The sequence below is a fragment of the Chlorocebus sabaeus genome, chromosome 3 (genome assembly GCF_047675955.1).
Source record: "Chlorocebus sabaeus isolate Y175 chromosome 3, mChlSab1.0.hap1, whole genome shotgun sequence".
In the NCBI taxonomy this organism is placed as follows: Eukaryota; Metazoa; Chordata; class Mammalia; order Primates; family Cercopithecidae; genus Chlorocebus; species Chlorocebus sabaeus.
Window position 1 is genome coordinate 27,831,290 of NC_132906.1, and position 8,293 is coordinate 27,839,582.

Sequence of the window (8,293 nt, forward strand, 5' to 3'; positions counted from 1 at the left end):
TAGACTAGTACCTAGCAATCAAATGAAAGGTGAGAGGCAAGATTCACAGTTAAAACAGTCTAAGATCTTTATGATGTAAGGTATACAATTTAAACTTTTTCAGCTATAACTTTTTAATTTTTTAGAAATATTTTTTATATTTTTTTTTGTGTGTGTGGAGATGACGGAGTCTCACTATGTTCACCAGGCTGGTCTTGAACTGCTGGCCTCAAGCAATCCTCCTGCCTTGGCCCCCCAAAGTGCTAGGACTATAGATATGAGCCACCACACTGGGTCTCAGCTATAAATTTTAATATTTTTAAAGTAACTATCTTAAGTGAATATGCAAAAAGAAAGAAAAAAGTGAATAGGATGAAAGACCCCCTCCCCGCAAAAAGCAAAACAAGTTTAGTTGGTAGAACATATAAAATAGTTCTCATTTCAATATGAAAACAGGCACTAATTTATTTTTTGTAAAACTCCTTTAACCCAAACCACTGACTATAAAATACCGCCTCTGCCATAGTTGTCCCCCAAATACACGTTATTATTCATCTGTGAAGGAAACTTTATGAGAGCTATTGCACTTTATTCTTATAAAACTCCATGAAAGATAGACATTAAAATGTTTGCGGAAATCTCATAAACTTGACTTTTAAGTGAATGAGTCAGTCATCAACAGCTATTTGCACAAAACTTTACTCTTTTCTCTGAGCAATACAAAGAAAACAGGACAGTCCCTCCCATGAAGGAGTTTAAAATCCGATTTGACAGAAGCAAGCTGTATAAACTCACCTGCAAATAAAACCTGGGATAGAAGACAGCAAATAGTAAAAGGCTGCAATTGGTATAACCCTTACAAGTCTTGGAAGGTTTTGACTCAATACATGAAATTTGAGCTTTAAGAGAGGTAGAATTTTGTTAGAGAAAACTGGGGACTGGCATAAGCATAAAGTACTAAAACAACAGAAGGTGTTAGAACCAAGATGGAAGATATTTTCAAAAAAGAAGGGTAGCTGGGTGTGGTGGCACATTTCTGTAGTCCTGTAACTGCCCAGTGGGTTCATTTTCCCTGCTGCCCAGATAGAGCTGATTTATCCAGACAGGGGAGTCATGATACAGAGTTTAACTCACACAGAGCTGGCTGACAGGAGACCAGAGTTTTTTTATTACTCAAATCAGTCTCTTCAAAGATTTAGAGACTAGGGTTTTTCAAAGACAGTTTGGTGGGTACAGGGCCAGTGAGTCGGGAGTGCTGATTGGTTGGATCAGAGATGAAATAATAGGGAGTCAAAGCTGTCCTGCACTGCGTTGGTTTCTGGGTGGGGGCCACAGGACTGGTTGATGAGTCCAGGTGAACCCATTTTTAGTCGTTGAACTCGCATTAGTCATTGAACTCCTGACCTCAAGTGATCCTCCCACCTTGGCCTCTCAAAGTGCTGGGATTACAGGCATGAGCCTGTATTCAAAAATGCAAAAACCCGAAAAGACATCTCAAAAGCCAGTCGTAGGTTCTACAGTAGTGATGTTATCTACAAGAATAATTGAGGAAGTTGCTGATCTTCTGGCCTTCACAATAGTGGTTGGTAATATTTTAGCTAAGCCTATATCTTAATAGAATCCAGGCCCCTCCCATCCTCCTAACTTGACCTTCCATTAGGTTTACAAGGGCAGTTTAGGGGGAGGGCTATTATGGTTTAAATTATGAACTAAATTTCCCCCAAAGTTACCTTGGCCCACATCCAGGAATGAGCGAAGACAGCCAGCCTGTGAGACTGGAAGCAAGATGGAGTCAGCCATGTCAGATTTCTTTTACTGTTGTAATTTTGCAAAGGCAGTTTCAGCCCCAGCTACTCAGGAGGCTGAGGCGGGAGGATCACTTGAGCCCAGGCATTCGGGCTGTAGTGTACTATCATGGTGGCTGTGAATAGCCGCTGTACTCCAGCCTGGGCAATGTAGGATCCAGTCTTTAATTTAAAAAAAAAAAGAAAAAAAGGACAATTCCTAATGTGTCATGGGATTAGAGTTAAAAAAAAAAAAAGGGTAATCATTGTGTGAAATACTGAGAGAAACCATTGAATGAATCATAATATGGACTGAAGTAATCACAAGGATGAACTAATTGGAAATACTGTTTTCAATATGACACCAACTTGAATATTTTGTCTAATTTCCCTTCTTAGATATGCCATTAAAATTTTCAAAAAATGTAGCAAATATAAATACGAGATGTTGACTTTCTGTGAGTTATATATATGAATAGCTTAGAGTTTTCCTGCTTCCACACACAACTTTATTTCCTAGACTTTCTCTAGCTTAAAAACATCCTGCAGACAGAATGACCATTATATTGCTTGTGTTTTAAGTTCAGGGCTGTAGGCTTCTGGTGTGTAATACTGAAAGAAACGCTATTAATAGTGTTCCTAAAGGCATAAAGCTTTCCTCCAAGCCATGACTCAGGGACCAAGCCTCCTTTCATTTTGTGGCCCCGCCATCTTCAACAAGTGTTTTCCAGGGTCTTTGCAGAAGGAGAGAGAAAAAGGAGGACCACTATGGGAGATCTGTGTGTGAGTTTAGCCTAGAAGTAGCACGCCTCTCTTCCTTTTGTTACAGTAGGTAGTTAGGCAGACATGAGCAGGGCAGGAGAGCACCCCCACACCACAACCAGGAATGTCAGGAAACCATCAGGTAATGGTCAGCAGTTGTTAACTGTCTCTCTAAAATACTAATTGGTTGCAGCCAGCGCCAGAGAAAGGCAGGTTCCCAATAAATAGAAAACACCTGAAACTGGTGATCACCAGCTTCCTGGTAAGATCTCAGAAGTTGGGCGAGTGGGGTCAAGCATGAAAACTAAGAGGCAAAATGGCAGAGTTTAACCGGTATATGACCTTCCTCTAGAACACTCAACTGGTAAGGGAAAAACGCCTCAAGTGAGCACGTGCACATCTTCAGTAAACACACTGCACATGCGGCCCCTGCCAAGTGCTGGCCAACCAGTGTGCATGCAGACAGCCCACCCCTAAGGAGGAACTGGGAGAAGAGATGTAACCCACCGGAAGCATGCCAGTGTATAAAGCCCAGAGTCAAATGTCAGACTGTGCACTTGAATCTCTCACGTTGCCTGCTTGACCCTCTTCCAAGTGTACTTTTTTTTAATTCCTGCTCTAAAACTTCTTAAAGACTTTCACTCCTGCTCTAAAATGTGCCTCAGTCTCTCCCTCTGCCTTATACCCCTCGGTCAAGTTCTTTCTTCTGAGGCGACAAGAATTGAGGCTGCTACAGACCCGTACGGATTCACTGCTGCTAACACTTTCACATTCCACTGATCAGGACTCAGTTGCATGGTCACAACTAACTTAAGTGAAGATGGAAAATGTGGTTTAACTGTTTGCTCAGGAAGAAAAAGAAACACTTTAGTGAACAGTTGGCCAGTCTCTACCATACATACTTTCTTCCCATTTAATCCTAACAACCCCATAAAATATGTACTATAACTAATACCACTTTGTGGATGAGGACATTGAAATCTTTTTTACTTGTACAAATGTATGGGTACATGTGAAATTTAGTTACATGTATATAATGTGGAGTAATCAAGTCTGGTTTTTTTGTTTTATTTTGTTTTTTGTTTTGGTTTGGTTTTTTGTTTTTTGTTTTTTGAGACAGGGTCTTGCTCATGGCTCACTGCAGCCTTGACCTCCCAGGCTTCAGCAATCCTCCTCTCTCAGTTTCCCTGGTAGCTAGAACTGTAAGTGCACACCACCGTGCCTGGCTAATTTTTTTTTATTTTTTGTAAAGACAGAGTTTCACCATGTTGCATAGGCTGGTCTCTAACTCCTAAGCTCAAACCATCTGCCCACTTGGGTCTCCCAAAGTGCTGGGGTTACAGGTGTGATCCACCATGCCTGGCAAGAAACTGAAATTTTGATAGGCTGATTACCATACCTAATACCTCACAGTTAATAAATGGCAGGGCTCAAACTCAAAAAAACATATTCTTTAAAAAGCTACTATAACATGACTGATATTCCTTTTACTGAAGAAGAGTATTTAAGCCTTTTTTAGTTGTAAGAGGGGTATGATAATTATGGAACTTTAAGTAAATACAAACCCATCATTTTGGAGAAGATGATACTGAGATTTAGAGGCAGAATGTTCTACCAAAGGTTAAATCATTGCTGCCCATGTACCATACCATGTAAAGTAACATTTTTAAAGAGAATACAATCTTGGCCGAGCGTAGTGGCTCATGCCTGTAATCCAAAAACTTTGAGAGGCCAAGGTGGGCAGATCACTTGAGGTCAGGAGTTCAAGACCAGCCTGGCCAATATGGTAAAACCCCGTCTATACTAAAAATACAAAAATTAGCCAGGCGTGGTGGTGGGCACCTGTAATCCCAGCTACTTGGGGGGCTGAGACAGGAGAATCACTTGAACCCAGGAGGTACAGGCTTCAGTGAGCTGAGATCACGCCACTGCACTCCAGCCTGGGGGACAGAGCAAGACTCTGTCTCAAAAATAAAAATAAAAATAAAGAAAATACAATCTTCACAACTTAATAACTTATGTTATTCTTTCTAAAAATTAATTTCCTAAACCATGTAGTTTAATGTGATTTAATGTAGTTAAATCCAAACATTAAAACTTGTTTCTTGAAAGGCGCAGTGGCTCGCACCTGTAATCCTAGCACTTCAGGAGGCTGAGACGGGCAGATAGCCTGAAGTCAGGAGTTCGAGACCAGCCTGGCTAACATGGCGAAAACCTGTCTCTACTTAAAATACAAAAATTAGCTGGGTGTGGTGGTGCATGCCTGTAATCCCAAATACTTGGGAGGCTCAGGCACGAGAATCGCCTGAACCCGGGAGGTGGAGGTTGCAGTGAGCCGGTATCGCACCACTACACTCCAGCCTGGGCGGCAGAGACAGACTGTCAAAAAAAAAGAAAAAAAAAGGAAAGTAAAGAAGAAACTTGTTTCTTGATGAAGTTTGTTTTCCTGGGATCACACACAGATCTCCCACGGTGGTCCTCTTTGTTCTTTCCCCTTCTGCAAAGAGCCTGGAAACCACTTGTTGAAGATGGCGGGGCCACAGAATGAAAGGAGTCTTGGTCCCTGAGTCATGGCTTGGAGGAAAGCTTTATGCCTTTAGGAACACTATTGTCTGTTGGGCCTGAAGAGGAAGTACTTCACAGAGCAAGCCTGCCACCATGTGGCGCAGGCCCAAACCTAGCATCAGTTAAAGGTTCATTCGCATTTACTTTGTTGCCTCTGGTTCATCTACTAACTAACCTAGATTTAATGCTGTCTAATGAGAAATTAATACCAGGTGTATTCCATAGGTTTAAGTAGTTTTACATTTCAAGATACATTTCTTCATCCAATTCTGAAATCATTGCAATATTTCCAAACCGGCTACAGAAGTGACCACAACGTTTAAAATATGATCCAGGCACATTCACAAGAGGATTACTTCAGTGCATCACAAACATGGAAACAAACTCAGCAATTTGTAGGATTTATCTCAGTTCACTCAAAAGTTGATCAACAAGCCAGATTAGAAGGCAGAATTAGGGCCGGGTGTGATGGGTCATGCTTGTAATCACAGCACTTTCGGGAGGTGAGGTGGGAGGATTGCTTGAGCCCAGGAATTTGAGACCAGCCTGGGCAATAGGGTGAGACCTTGTCTCTACAAAAAATAAAAAAATAAAAAGGCGGAATTCCTTGGAATGGAAATAGGTAGTGTGAAGGACTGTTAAAAATGGATGAAACATTCATGTAAGGAGAGTTACAACTTAACAGTTTCCTAGAGTTTTAACAATCTATAAGCTTACTATGTTCTAACATGCCAGGCTAACGTTTCTCAGAACTCTCTCTACGTTTATTAAGACAGGAATGACATTGGAAGTTGTTTGCAAGACTATAGGTCTAGCAGGTGGCTAAGAGGAAGTCTGGTACTGCTGCTGCATCTATTTTTATGTATTTATTCATTTATTTTTTAAGACGGAGTCTCTCTCTGTTGCCCAGGCTGGAGTGCAGTGGCACAATCTTGGCTCACTGCAACCTCCACCTCCCGGATTCAAGCAATTCTCCCTCCTCAGCCTCCCGAGTAGCTGAGATTACAGGTGCACACCACCACACCCGGTTAATTTTGTATTTTTAGTAGAGATGGGTTTCACCCTGTAGGCCAGGCTGGTGTCAAACTCTTGGCCTCAAGAGATCTGACAACCTCAGCCTCCCAAAGAGCTGGGGTTACGGGCATGAGCCACTGTGCCTGGCCTGCTATTGCTGCTGCTTCTGACACTTGTTTCTAATGACTGGTGGATGGAGGCAGCGGTGCTCATATTCTGATACAGTTATTAGATGTCCCTTTTTTTCTTTGGTCCTATTACTACTTCTTTCTTTTTCTACCACTGCAAACTCTGACATATCTATTATATTAAAAATGTCAACTATAACTCACCTGAATTCACTGTAAGAAAGCAATTAAAAGGGAAAAATGTTCTTGAAGGTGAAAAAAAAACCCATTTCATCCTTTTCTTTATGTTCCTTTTTTACACTGATATGTAAACTTGTTATTTCCACCTAACTAAATTGATTCATTTAATCCAGTGACTGTGGTTAAATTGAAAAAGGGCAAAAGGGGGTATCTATGGGAACCCAAACTTCTTCACACTCCAGCTTTTTCACCACCTTCTCACCTCCCCAGCTTCCACATTTTTGCAAGCATTGGTATATATGTCCCAAGGCTGTGGTTCCCAGGGGCCAAAAGTATATGAATAAGCCTATATTATGTAAACCTTTAATCTTTTAGGACATGCTGTGCCTTCCCTTCAGAGCATTTGTCATCTCCATTCTGATCACCGTGTAACCAGATATGATGGGCCCGGTGACAGCTTCCCTAGGAGCCTCATCACTCCTTGTTCTAGAAAAGTCAGCTGCAGATGGCCTGACTCAGGCCAGCTCTAGAGACTGGGACACATCTTCCGGTTCTTGTCAATTCTTCTCTTTGGCCTATGTGTTCCAAATCAGCCTTCCTTATCATTGAAGTAGTATGTGTGGGCTTAGGAAAGAGATCACTTTCTTTTTCTTAAAGAGCTCACCATATGGTCTAATCTAAACTAGCTCAGCAGGATTCTATAGTGGGATCTGAGGCTTTAGTGAAATTAAATGTGCTATTTAGTCGAATATTGTCTAGATTCCCTATTTAAAAGAAAATGGCTATGTTCCATGTAAAATACATGTATTATTTCTGTAAGAAATTTCTTACGTTCTTTTCTCTATTCATCTCTTTGCAATATGTGATGGATATTGCTTTTTTTTTTTAAAGAGACAAGGTCTTGCTTGCATGATCATAGCTCCTGGTGGCCTCTACCTCCTGGGCTGAAGTGATCCTCCCATCTCAGCCTAGCTGGGACTACAGGTGTGTGCCACCATGCCTGGCTAATTAAAAAAAATTTTTTTTTGTGGAGACAGAGTCTCACTATGTTGCCCGGACTGATCTCAAACTCCTGGCTTCAAGCAATTCTCCCGCCTTGGCTTCCCAGAGTGCTGGGATTACAGGTGTGAGTCACTGTGCCTGGCCCAGTTACTGCTAAATATTAACTGAATTGCAATTGATAAAAAATAATATCCCACTTATGTTGTAAAATATTCCAGACCATAATATAACATCTTTAAATATTATTTGCTATTGTGTACTAACCTTCACCTGTGTAGCCAGATTTCACAAATGTTACGATATAAATTTACCCCAACTCTTCTCCATGAATTATATTCTTTTGTCTATGAGAAAAGCCAATGGCAACTGCTGTTTCTTTGTACGTGCCCATAATTGAATTTAAGGGGTCCTCAAACTTATAAAGGATGTCTGTCAAGAACCTACAGAAAATATTATATTTAATGGTAAAACATTAGAAACATCACCACTGAAGTGATGTATGGATTTTTACAAAATATGGTCACAAATTCTTTGGCACCCCACCCATTGAGAGGTGGCATTTCTGTACCCTCCCTTTGAATTTAGGTAGACTTAACAATTTGCTTGTAACCAATAAAATGCAGAATAAGTGATACACACTGAGAAGTGTGACTCCTCTGGCTGGGTCAGAAAAGGTGACATAGCGTCCTACTTGTTCACTGGAACACTTGGTCTCGGACCCCTGAGCCTCTACAAAAGCGGTCTGACTACCCCGAGAATGCCATGTTGGAAAGAGGCCAACTAACATGTAGAGGCCATCTTGTAAGCACTCCAATTGATAGTCTCACTGATCCCCCAGCTGACAGCAGCATCAACTGTCAGCCACGTGGGTGAGCCATC